The 14,432-nt window shown below is 37.6% G+C and overlaps 1 pseudogene; it reads left to right on the top strand.

Annotated features, from left to right (window-relative positions):
* The first annotated feature begins 964 nt into the window (after window positions 1-964).
* On the top strand, window positions 965-1,393 carry LOC120235290 (annotated as a pseudogene).
* Window positions 1,394-14,432: the final 13,039 nt, after the last annotated feature.

Consider the following 14,432-nt stretch of genomic DNA (forward strand, 5'->3'; position numbering starts at 1 on the left):
CATCATTTTTCCTTCCATTGCCAATTAAATATGACACAGCTTTCTTGTAATTTTGAAGTTCAGTTAATACTTATTACAAGAACTCTTTTAGATTTACTTAAACTTAAACATTTATTTAAACTTACAAATAATGGCAATATGATTTGTTGTGACTAAGCTCATGTGTGTGTAGACAGTTCATGTATATGTGTGAAATGACAGTGATGTCATTTCAGCTCCCCCAAAAGACAGATATTAAAATGGGGTGGGGGAAATATGTATCTTATATTATATATATGTATATGTACACATATATATAATTGAATATCATTGAGCTATAAAAAAGAATGAAATCTTACCATTTGCAACAACATAGACAGAGCTAGAGAATATAATGTTAAGTGAAATAAGTCAGTCAGAGAAAAACAGATACCCTATGATCTCACGCATATGTGGAATTTAAGAAACAACAAATGAGCAAAGGGGAAAAAAGAGAGAGACAAATCAAGAAAAAGACTCTTAATTATTGAGAAGAAATTAATGGTTGCCATAGGGGAGGTGGGTGGGGGGTGGATTAAACAGGCAATGAGGATTAAAGAGTGCACTTGTCATTTTGAGCACCAGAAGTGTTGACACACTATATTGTACACTTGAAACTAATATAATACTGTATGTTAACTAACTGGTATTAAAAGAAAAACTTAAGAAGACAAATAAAATAAGATAAAATGTCAATATTATGTCAATAATTGTGGGAACTAGATGAGGGCTATATGCAGGTTCATTATCCTATTCTTTCTATTTTTGAGTATGTTCAAAATTTTCCATAATTGATTTTTAAAAGTTAAAAAAAAGGAACCTGACTGGCTCACTCAATGGAGCATGAAACTCTTGATTTCAGGGTCATGAGTTTGAGCCCCACATTGGGTGCAGAGATAACTTAGAAAAGAATAACTCTTTTGCTCAGGCCTGCGGCGCCAGCAGTATGAGCAAGTGTTGCGGTCTTCGTACTCCCTGGAAGCTCCATAGTCACTGACAAGATCAGAAGTGGCATGATAAACACTACAAGAAAGCCATTTCAGCACAGTCCTGAAGGGCAGCCCTTTCGGAGATGTTTCTCACGCAAAGGGAATTGTGCTGGAAATAATAGGGGTTGAAGCCACACAGCCAAATTCTGCCATCAGGAAGTGTGTCAGGGTCCAGCTGATTAAAAATGAAAAAGATCACAGCTTTGGTACCCAATGATGGCTGTTTGAATTTTATTGAGGAAAATGATGAGGTTTTGGTTGCTGGGTATGGTAACAAAGGTCATGCTGTCGGTAACATTCCTGGAGTTCACTTTAAGGTTGTCAAAGTAGCCAGGGTCTCTCTTTGAGCCTTATACAAAGGCAAGAAGAAAAAACCAAGATCATAAGTTTTGATGGTGAAAATATGACAAAAATAAATTTTCATATGCCAAAAAATAATAAAATAAATGCATTTTTAAAAGGCAAAAAAAGAAAATATGCATCTTCTGCTAAGTAAAGTATATTTAGTTTAAAACTTTAAGAAATTAAGTTTTACTAATAGTTATTATATGAAATAAAATATTACATGTATATAATCCATAAGTAAATATACATATATCAGAATCCTTAAAAAAATTGCTGATTGAATACAGAATTTAAAAGGTTTGGGAACTGGACCATGGATCTGAAATCCATCAAATCTAAAATAGAATTTGTCTATTCCTTAAATCTGCCCCCTTCTCCTGTCTTCCTTATCACAGCACATGGCAACATCATTTTCCACTCACCCACTTCAGAAGCCTGGAATTTATTATTTCAACTCCCACTTCCAAATAGCTCGAGAATATGTCACCTGCTCTCTTTCTCCACTGTCACTACTCTAATTTGGGCTCTGGCTACAACAGAAACTATGTTGCATTAAAAGCCAATAGCTCCATCTACAATGTAAAATTAAAATGAAAAAATAATTTGCATCATTAGTTTATCATGCTAGAGTTACTAAGATCATCAAAATGGTCCAAAACAAAGACATCTGCTGTTAGAGGGTATGCGCCAGGACCCAACACAATATTGTTTTAAGCCAATAATTATCTGGGATGTGGAATTGATTTTTTATCCCATAATTTGGTGTCTAGTGACTTAAGTATCTGGCTGTTAGAGAAAATCCCATTACCATTTGGCAAACAATTTCAGACTGGATTGATTAGCCATGAAATGAATGCAAGTGATTTGCACAGCTTAAATATGCACTTACTAGTTTAAATATGAGATGACATTGACAGCTTTCCAAATAGTACTGATTCTATTAGAGCAATTCACTCACATATATCAATCTGATTCTTACATACTACCATTCCTATCCCATTTTTTCTTTATACCTTCAGAATTTCCCATTTTTACCTTGACTATATTCATAAATCCTTCATTCTGACACCTTTCAGAGGGGAGGAGCTGCAGCAAACACAAGTTAAGCTATAATGACCATTGCAGCTTTATCACTCACTTTATTCTTCTCTTCCAACATTTACAATTTAAATGGAGACAAGTTTGGTTGGAAAGTACAAAACCCTATACAACAGTATACAATTTGAAGAGAAATGCAAAGAATCTCAATTGTGCATGGATTGACAGGCATTAACTGAGAAGTTTCTTTAGACTAATTGGGAGGGCCTAACTGTACCATAAATAACAATTAAATCTCTAATCCTTTCAATAGCAGCTTATTCTATTCTGTCTCCCTGTATGAGTTGCCTTATGTCTTATCCCCTCTTTGTCATTGTCATTACTATCTTAGTTAACATTTACCTGTCTCTTGCCTGGACTTTCCTAACAGCTTGTCTAGTCTTACCAACTTGGCATTTGTCCACAGCTGCCAGAGTCATCTTACCATCTTTTCAAAATGTAAACCTGATTTTATCTTTTTTGATGCTGTTTTTGGTCAAACCCTCAGTAGTCTGCAGTGCACATAGGATAAAGTCCAAGCTCCTGAATGTTACACAGAGAAACTTTTTTTTTTTTTTAATATGGCTCCACCTTACCATCCAGTATTACCTTTGGCTGCTTCTGCAGACAGGCCTTGCTCCACTCCTGGGTATCCACTCCAGTTCCCAAATGTACTGTATTTGGGACTGTGTCTCACTACTAGAAGACTCTTCAACCATTTATCATATGACAGCTTTTATCAGTGCCCAGTATCAAATACCAAGCCATGGCCTCCTAATTCTGGAAAATCTTCATTACCCCCATGCAAAATTAACTGCTCCCCCTTTAAAGACAGGACCCTGGCATTAAAATGTCCCTATCTTGCACTGAATCCTACCAAATCATAAATGCTTCTTTACATGTCTCATTTTCCATTAGGCTCAGAGCTTCTTGAAAAGAAGTATCATATCTTGTCCATTTTTTATATCTCCAATACTAACTTTAGTACCTAATAACCATAATCATAATAAGTATCAGTTATTGCACAGTAGTACTGCTTCAGGTGCTAATCTAAATGCTTCCCTCATTTAATTCTCACTACACCTTTATGAAGCAGGTATTATTACTAGCCTCATAAGAAAAGTAAGGCACAGTTCATAGCAGCACTCTCAACAATAGCCAAAACATGGAAAGAGCCTAAGTGTCCATCAATGGACGAATGGATCAAGAAGATGTGGTTTATCTATACCATGGAATACTACATGGCAATGAGAAAAAATGAAATCTGGCCATGTGTAGCAACATGGATGGACCTTGAGGGTGTTATGCTGAGAGAAATAAGTCAGGCAGAGAAGGACAAATATCATATGTTTGCACGTATAGGAGGATTAGGAGGAACTTGACGGAGGACCAAGGGGGAGAAGAGCGGGTGAAGTGGCGGGGGAGAGGGAGAGAGGCAAACCATGAGAGACTCTTGAATGCTGACAAAGACTGAGAATTGATGGATGTAGGGGGGAGGGGGGATGGGCATGGAGGAGGGCACTCGTGGGGATGAGCACTGGGTGTTATGTGGAAACTAATTTGACAATAAACTATTCGTAAAAAAAAAAAAAAAAAGAAGTTTGCTAACAAAAAAAAAAAGAAAAGTAAGGCACAAAATAGGTGCTTAATAAATGTTAATTAATATTATTGCTTTTCTTAAAAAATTAATATAGTCATATCACCATTACTCCTAGGAGTTCCCAGATATTGTTACAAATGGAAGTTGATACCTTGGTGCAGGTAAAGTGTATGAAATGGCATGAGTACAGCTATTTGGTTGGAGAAGACATAGATTACCTGCCATTCTGAATTCAGCTCCATGTATACAGACCTTCAAATTTAACTGCCTTATTTTAGTTTTTATTTTTGTGTTCATATGTTATACTGGCATTGTAAATCATTTTCCTGTAAATCATTTCCCCTTATTTATTCCTAAATAAATCTCATTTATACCTAACCATCATTTACAGAAATGCTTGGTACTAACATTACTTCTATGTGTCCTTAAAATGTCAGATATGGAAATAAAGTTACCAAGTCTGGGAAGAAAAAAATGCCCATCTCAGTACCACTAAGTGGGCAGTCTTGTGCTAAGTTATTATTTATCTGGCTTACATTCTTTCTCCAGCAAGTCACACTACTAAGACAGATTTGAGAGTTATCCTAGATTGTAAGAACTAGTTGTTCCATGGAACTACAGTTTTGCAATTCTTTAGTTACATCACTGCCCTGACCATACGAATCCATGTAGAGACATTATTAACTGATATGGGTTATTTCCAGAAAATATTTTCATGTTAACAACTCCAGTATGCTGAGTTTGAAAGCATAATAAATGGGGAAATTTGAGGCTGGGTGTGAGGTGAGAGGTTAAGATATTTGTAGTCCAAGAATTGGCGCCAAATCACAGTTTATACAACTACCTACTGCCCACCATGAAGCCAGTGAGGTAGAGAAATGTTAAAACAGACCTTTAGTTTCCAGGCTAATTCATCAGAGACACCTACAACCCATATTGAAAAGCACAGAAGGATGAGTTTAGCAATAATCTGGTTAGTCACCTTAGGTGGAATCCATACCTCACCCAACATGGACAAATGAGGAAAAAAGAAAAAAGAAGAAGCAGAATAATAAAGTAGTTGAAACCAAGAATTTGGCCATCTGCTTTTGTGGGGACTCGTGTCTGTTATCCTTATTTTATATTTAAGGTATTCTGCTATTACAAAACGCAAGGATAGAAGAAGGAAATAACCACTTCCCCAGGGAAATGAGAGTACAATTGAGTGAAACCAAAGGATATGTCCACCTGCAAACAGTATGAATTCTGTAAACTTTTGCTTCTATTCTTTTCAACTCTCCTGCTTCTTGCTCCTAGAGACTGCACCACCCTGTTGAATTCTTACTAATCCTCCGTATATGGCATTTCCAGATCCCTAAGACAGAGGATCTAATTAATTCCATGAATCACCATAATTCTGTTGAGCAACCTGTCATGACAGGCCTCTAGGCCCACTGACAGTGCTCTGTGTAGATCCCCTCCGATGGCTGTGTTACATAAAAGTGTACTTCAGTCCTGGAGTGCTTTCACTCTCAACAACCAACACTTGCAACTCACAGTAAAAAGGCTGTCCTCAGGGTGCATGAGGCCAGTTTCTTCTGCATACACAGATAGCAGATAGTGCCTGAAAACTTATATACCCAGGGTTGGCCCTTAACCAATGACTGATGGTATGGGAGTATGAACGCCCTAGCTCCCTCACTGCTGCTAGGATTGTCCTGTGAGGTGACCACTTCTCTCCAATCCTCTCCGCAGAATTTTGACAGTTATCTTTTCTGGGGTTTTGCTTGATATGTCACCCCTGTCTGTCTTACTTTCCTTCCTTGTCCCATGTCTCCACTCCTCTACTTTTTCTTGGGAACATTTCATATCTAAAGAAGCCTGTGACAGGGGCGCCTGGGTGGCTTAGTCGGTTAAGTGTCTGACTTTAGCTTAGGTCATGATCTCGCGGTTTGTGGGTTCGAGCCCTACATCAGGCTCTGTGTTGACTGCCAGCTCAGAGCCTGGAGCCTGTTTCAGAGTCTGTGTCTCCCTCTCTCTCTGACCCTCCCCTGCTCATGCTCTCTCTCTCTCCCTCTCCTAGAAATAAATAAAATATATATATATATATAAATAAATAAAAAATAAAAAAAAAATAAAGAAGAAGCCTGTGACAGCAATACAAATTCTAGATTTACTTGTAGATTCTTTTCACCAGGGCACTTTCAAACAAATCATCCTAGGATCTGCTTCTGGGGAACCCAACTCAGAAAAGGCCATTTTATATTCTGCTAAGCCACCTAGAGATTGGTTGTCTTTGAGGCAGGAGCTCATCCTTGATCTAATTGGTTATGATCAGAGTTACAGGGTCATGTGAACAGAGGATCATAATCTGTGCCTACCCTTTAACAGGGGCTTTGGCCATGGGCCATGGCAGTTTCTCTGAGTGTGAGAAATAGAAGCAAAGCCTGAGATCTCTCCTGAGAGTACACTCATATTCATCTGGGTAATGCCTGCTGGGCATAAATATGGCAAGGTGATAACAAGTGAAAGGCAACAATTGCAAACTATGTACGTCAAATCAAAGAACTTAAAAGTACTCTATATACCCAATGTGGAACTGAGGATGTGTCATTTGCAATCATAAAGCAATACCTTAAGCTATGTAAAGCAAAGATAAAGAAACAAACTTGGGAGTTCAGTATCAATAAGGAAAATAAACCCACTGATACACATGCACATCTCTCCCATACACATAAAGGCCCCAGAAATCAACCCTTTCCACTAAAAGCCTTAAATGTGAGGGTGAACCACATTTAAGAACCTTACCAGTATTTCCTTAGTTTTCTATTAACTCAGAAGAGAAGTCTGACTGCCCATGGGGCAAAAACTGATTACAGCTATTTACAAGGTAGGAAGGATACACCTTTATTTATGGTTGTATTCTGTTTTTAATTTTTGAATTGTTAGGTGTCTATCTCTCATTCTGTAAATTGCATATAGCAACTTGTTAGGTAACTTACAAACTATATTATTTTACTGTAAGAATAATAAAACACTAAAAAATCCCTTAGATTCAATAACTACTTAACTCACACACAGATGTCACAATATAATAGTAACACTATAAAACAGCCATACAATGAATGAAATCACAGGACATATAAGGCACCTTCAAAGGAACTGGAAATAGAGATAGCTGTAAACATTCTACCCAAGCTTTTTTGTGGTGACCTCACAAAACACAGAGGTCCACACTCTACCCACAAAAGGGAGGGGGTAAAGCCCCAGTGTCCTTTATTAAACAAATGAAGGTTTTAGTTTTCATTCTTGAATTGTCATCTGTTGTTTTCTTTGCCTTAAAAGGAATTGTACCGGAGAGAAGGGAATACAAACCTTTAAGACTTGGTACCTGTTCCAAGGGGGTTGATGAGCTACACATAATTATAATACAAAGGAAAATCTATCAAGCATTCTCATTGAAGGTAATGGAATGGAATCACAGTTGGCTTCAAGGAAGAGACTGTTTGAACTATACAATGAGAACAATACAATTTCCAAAAGAAGTGGAGGGAATAGGAAGCTCCAAGGACTTTTCCCTGTGATTGCCGGTTTTCACTTCCACAGGTTAAAGTAACCCCTGCAAGTCTTAGCATCTTTCCCTTTCAGAGCTTCTGTTCCTTTCAGAACGGTCTTTAAGAAGAAAAGCAGAAAGCCCAATTGGGTCATTTTGTTATAGAGTAAATTGGCAAAACAACTTTGGAAAATAGTATGTCATTATCTGTTAAAATTTGAGGTATGCAAGGGTGCCTGGGTGGCCCAGGTAACGGTTGAGTATCTGACTTTAGTTTGGGTCATGATCTCACAGTTTGTGAATTCGAGTCCCATATCAGACTCTGTGTTGACAGTTTGGAGCCTAGAGCCTGCTTCAGATTCTGTGTCTTCCTCTCTCTCTGCCCCTCCCCTGCTCGTACTCCGTTTCTCTCTTTTCCAAAAATAATAAACATTAAAAAAATTTTTTAAATTAATGTATGCATTCCCTGTGACCAAACAATTCTAATTCTTAGAATATACTCAAATGCATGCGTATGTATATCAGAATATTTGTTCAATGATCAAAGTGCCTTATTTGTATTTGTCAAAAACTGTAAACGTGATCAAGTGGATAAACTGTGGTGTATGGTGTGTTCATATAAGAGATATATATAGCAACAGTGATGAAAAAAACAGAGCTATGCACAACAATGTGAATAAATCTTATAAGTGTAGCATCAAGCAAAAGAAATCAGATACAAAAGAATGCACAGATCATGAATACATCTGTATGTAGTTCAGAAACAGGCAACACTAAGGGGTCTATTTGTAAGAGATCTAACTGTAATTAAAGCAAGAACATTATAACTATAAAAGTACAAATAGTGGTCTGTCTTTAGAGAAGATAAGGGGATATGTGATAAAAAAGGGACACAGACAGGGCTTTTGGAGTACTGGAAATATTATATATTTTTTGCTTGTTACATAGATATTCACTTTGAAATTTATCATACTACACATTTATGCTTCATATGCTTTTTTCATATATATTATAGTTCAAAATTTAAAAAAATAATAAGACATCTCTACCATCAACAATATGACAGTATTCCTGGGAAAAAAACATACATATGTGGAAAAATTATTGAAACAATTCACAACATATGACCAAATACCAAAGATAAAAGGTACTACTATAGGAGGTGAAAGAGGACAGGCTTTGAAGAGTTAAAATCTGCAGAGAAGAGAAAAGTCAGTCATGGTTAGTGGAACAACATGAACAATACTCCATACTCAAATTTCTATTTGAATCCATCCATTAACTAATGGATGATAAGGTCGAATAGGTAATGTTGGGAATAACACTGGAACACATCATTGAGACTCCTCTACATGACAACATGCACGCCTGTGTTAATGAAAACATTAAATATCAATAGCTACTATCTATTGGTTGCTTATTTTATGCTAGGGAATTTAAGACTTACAGGAATCTTAAGACTAAATGTTGTTATTTATTCTTTTTTCAATGAAGAAAACTGATGCTCAAATTAAGTGTCTTGCCTAAGAACCCAGCTAGCAAAAGGTGGGGTAAGGGCTCAAACTCACATGTCTGATTTCAAAACCCCTGATGGAAATAAGGGCCAACCTATCAAGAAAGAGAACTCCTAGCACCCAGCTGTGGTCACTACCATTTCCTACTAAAGAGAAGCAAAGATCTTTAGAAAGTGGCTGATTCCAGGTCTGGAACAGAAAATGTACATGTTGAGACAGAAACATCTTATCACTCTAGATCAAAGGAAACTGTGAAGACTTCTATGGTCATGTCTCCCCTGGCCAAAGTGGAGCATCAATATATATAGTAAATGAAAGGGATTGAAAAGCATCAAATATTAATAAATTATAATTAAAAATTAAAATCTCATTGATCACCTTCAGAGGATGTTATAGCCACCTCCTTATACTTTCAAAACTGATTAATAAAAGGAAGAATCAAGTTTCCTATATGATCTGTAGCTCTGGGTAACCAACTAGTTGATATGGAAAATTTCTCTTTAAAGAAGCAACCAGCTAATAAATGAAGAAAAAAATGTTGGAATTAGAATATCTTTATTTTCTAATTCTTAGTGATCCCAGGAATGATCAGCAATAGCTGATAACATCACCAAACAATGAGAAAAAAATATCACATTATGGGCCTCCTGACAGAAAAGCACATATGAAATAGTATTACCAAGAATAAATTGAATCTGAGTCTTATAAAGCCTACTATTAGTTTCTAGGAGCTATGAGGGATAATGAAACATGTTAACACAACAGTGATGCAATAATCAGAATCCAGACTGAGAAATTGTACAAATGAGCCAGCTTTTTTCTCACACAATTACAAGAGTAAAAAGAATGGAAAGACAGGGTACCTAGAGATTAAAAGATACTTCTGAGAAATCTCAACCTGTGTCAATGTAAAAACTGTATTTAGATAATGATTCAAACACATGGTTAAAACAAAACTAAAAAAATTTATAAGATAATTGGGGAAATGTAAACACCAATTGGATATTTAACAGTATTAAGAAATTATTGTCAGTGTTTTTAGGTGAGATAATGTGCTGTGGTTATGTCTTATAAGATCTTATCTTTTAGCGATGCATGTTGACATATTTACAGATGAAATATTTGATGTCTGAGATTTGCTTCAAAATAATTGGAAAGGATGGGGCGCCTTGGTGGCTCAGTCGGTTAAGCATCCAACTTCGGCTCAGGTCATGATCTCACAGTTCATGGGTCTGAGCCCTGCATCGGGTTCTGTGCTGACAGCTCAAAGACTGGAGCCCGTTTCAGATTCTGTGTCTCCTTCTCTCTCTGCCCCTCCCCTAACTCATGCTCTGTCTCTCTCTGTCTCAAAAATAAATAAACTATATAAAAAATTTTTTAAAAAAACAATTGGAAAGGAGTAGAAAGTGGATCAAAATAGAGACGAAATAAGACTGACCATGTATTAGCAACTGTTGAAGAAGGTGATGGGAACAGTAAATTCATTACAGTATGTTCCCTACTCTAGGTATAGTTTTCATATTCTATGGTAAAAAAATAAAAAACAAAAAAATTAAATATGCTCAGAGTCTCTCTTCCTCTGACTCATGGAGAGGGAGAGACTAAAAATACTAGGGAGGGGAAAACTCTGGTTGGGAACACAAAAGAAATTAGGTTAATAAAAGGAGGTCTGAGGCATTTGGGTGGCTCAGTCAGTTACGTGTCTGACTCTTGATTTTGGCTCAGGTCATGATCTAATGGTTTGTGGGATGGAGTTGTATGTAGGGGTCTGTGCTGATGGCATGGAGTCTGCTTGGGATCCTCTCTCTCTCTCTCTCTCTCTCTCACTCTCTCTCTTTACACACACACACACCTCAAAATAAATAATCTAAAAAAAAAGGAAGGGGGGGTCTGACTTTTCCTCCAAAACTGTTAAAGGAGAGTCACAGGAAATATAGAGACATGGTGGCCTCACATTGGGCAGCCTGTTTAGGTTTGCCTATCAGCAAAGTAAGAGGCACATTTTGCTCCCTGGAGGAAGCCTACGAGGACATGGAACTGGTTCCTAAGAAGTAAAAGTTTAAACCATCTGCATCATGGAGACATTAGTGAGTTCACAAAATGTGAATAGATAAAATTGGTAAATACACTACTACCTCTCAGTACTAAAAATAGTTTCATATCTCTCAGTACAAAATTTTTTTTAGGATTCTCACCATTATACTTCATAATTGTTTCTAAAAGTTAATCAGCCAGCATTCTTACCTTAACTAAGGTAATCTTAACTAAGATAGGTATCTTAACCCTACCCTTAACTAACAAGTTAGATTGTCCTGAGATATGAGTTAGCTTTGATGGAGACTTACATCACACTCTGACTTTCAAAGCTGGAAAACTTAACATTCACTACTTTCTGCTAAAGTCAGGAAAATAATTGTTCTACAGTGTAAACCTGACCAGTTTCCCTGAGGAGCAAGGACTCCTGGGCTTTGATTATTTATCATTTGAACTATTGTTTTCTTGGAACAGATTTAGCAACAGATTTAGTTATTCTGAGGAAAGAAATTCCAATTACATAAGTAGAAAGCAAACATATCACCCTAATTCTTGCCTCTTTGACAAAACATAGTGAGTGCATGCCAATATAAAAACTTAATCCTTCATCACATTTCCCACATCCAGAAAGTCATCTGTGCCATTAAAATTATTTCCTTATTTTCCAAAGAATGCACCTTTAACAAAAATTATTCCTAGAGAATTTTCACCATTCTTGAGGTATTGCACTCCTGCTCAGAACATATTACTGATCTTTGCAACACACTCCTACCAACTACACAAGTCTTACCAACACCAGCATCATCTTAACCTATGACCCCTCTTGCATCATCACCTAGCACCTAAATTTCACCACTACCACCCAGCCTTCTATCAGAGGCAGGTAACCAGCCCTAAGGTGTTCTCATTGATGTTTTGGGAGTCTTCGCATGAATCTCAAGTCTCCACATTGAACCTCACTTATGTTTTTTATATCCACAAAGGTCACTGAACCCTCTGAGCTTCAGTTTCCTCATCCATAATATGAGAGGGAAGATGATGGACTACAAAATTCTCTGTGAACTCCTACTTCCATAGTCCCTTGGTGTCTGTGAATGATGTTAAGCTGAGTAAGTGAATGAGTCAGCCACATTGGTTCCTTTCCAGTCTCTTATGTCAATGTTCTGTAGATATACTGATGAAACATTTCCTTATCTGGGAATTATACAGTTCAAAGTCTGGCGGGGGAGTGACTGGGTGGCTCAGTAGTTTAAGTGTCCAACTCTTGGTTTCAGCTCAGGGAATGATCTCATCGTTCGTGGGATCAAGCCCCACATCAGGCTCTGTGACGACAGTTTGGAGCCTGCTTAGGATTCTCTCTCTCCCTCTTTCTCTCTGCCCCTCCTCTGTTCACACTCATGCATAGTTTCTTTCTCTATATCTTTTTCTCAAAATAAATAAATAAACCTTACAAAGAAAGTTTGTTGGGTAAGTTCAGTTTATTTTAACAAGAAGAGTTGTTTAATTTTGTTTTTTTGTTTTTTAAGTGGGTGAATTACAACCCTATATTGGCCCTTTGAGGTCTATGTCCATGATTACAGACCTCATGAGTTTAGTTATAACCAGGAATAAATGCAGATCTTTATTATCACAGTGTTGTGGGAATTGTTTAAAATTTATTCTTAGACCAAGCCCTCACTTGGGCCTCCTGAGTCCTCCTTACTACACCTGGGACCATCTGTGGGCATCATCAAAACTGTAGTTTAAATGCATCCCACACTGGCTTTCTTTATGCCATGACTCCTCATGCAGTTGAATATGCTCCATTTGTAGTTTGTTGTTGTTGTTGTTGTTGTTGTTCACATCTTACTCAATTTTGAATACTGTCTCAGGTACAGTTCTTTCACATGTGGCATCAGTATCATCCAGGTCCAGTAAGAAGAACAAAAATTTATGCTAAGTAATTCAATAGAAGAAATTTAATATAGGGAAATAACTAGTTACAGAGATGTTAAAAGAGCTAAAAATAAGTGCCAATGAGGCTGCCCAGAAAGTGGCAATTACAAGAAGCTACTACTATCCCTGGTACCTGAGGAACAAAGAAGGACTAGTGTTATCCAAATAAGAGCCCAGGCTACCCTGTGGGAGCTAGACCCTTAGAGAAGGAACCACTTAAACATGCTGGAAACACAACACAGTTGCCTGGTAGGAACTGGACCACAAAGGGTGGGGCTTCCAGACAGGACCCAAAACCACAGAAGAGACATAGCCACTGTTTGGCATGTTCCCAAAGCAGAGAGGAGAGGAAAAACCTTGGATTCTACCCCTCCCAAACTTCCACTTCCTACCGATTACTCCCATTGGCTGAACCTAACCAGAAGGCAGTGAGAAAGGGAGACTGAGAATGCAGAGTAGGCCCTGGAGGTTCAAAGCAGGGGAGTGCAGGGAATGGATCTAAGAGCAAACAGGCATATAACCTGTATATGAATTGGAAAAGGAAATACAAATAACCAATAAACATAGGAAAATATGTTCAACTGCATTAGTAATCAGAAAAATGAGACTTTAAGCCATACCATACCATTTCACTTACCACCAAAAATGTTAATATGCCATATGTTGAAGATGTTCAGCAGGAGGAATGTTTGTACATACAGCCAGGAGTGCAAACTGGAAAGCACATAGGCATTGTCTAATAATGTGGATACTGAACATGCCCTGTGCTCCAGGAATGCCACTGCTAAGAACACACTCTCAGGAAAATCTAGCCATGTGCACCAGGAGACATGGACAGCAATGTTCACAAAGCATTGCTAAGTGCAGCAAACTACCCAGCTGAACCTACTCCGATGTTGTCACCACCAAGAGAATGGATAAAGTGTGCTTTATTCTTATAATGGAATATCACATAAAAATGAATAAATTATAGCTACACACATCAATACAGATGAATATCACATAATCTTTTTTAAAGTTTATTTACTTATTGTGGGGGAATGTAGGGGGAGGAGGAGAAAGAAGAGAGAGAATCCCAATCAGGCTCCACTTGATCTCACAAACCACGAGATCATGACCTGATCCAAAATCAAGACTTGGTTGCCTAAACTAGTGAGCCACCCCAGAGCCCCTATCACAGGGATAATTTTGAGCAAAAAAGATGTGCCAAAAAAAGATGAGCACATTGGAAATGTTCAGCACAATGGTCTGGCACCCAGTGGGTGGCAGATGTCTGTGATTTTGCTCATATCATTGCCTCAGCAATGAAGCGTCCTCCCACCACCTCTATCTACTGAATGTTACTCATCAAAGGACATTCACCTTGGTGCCTGAAGACCCTCCCATCC

Source organism: Hyaena hyaena, unplaced genomic scaffold (assembly GCF_003009895.1).
Source record: "Hyaena hyaena isolate Hyena2069 unplaced genomic scaffold, ASM300989v1 scaffold_126, whole genome shotgun sequence".
Lineage (NCBI taxonomy): Eukaryota > Metazoa > Chordata > Mammalia > Carnivora > Hyaenidae > Hyaena > Hyaena hyaena.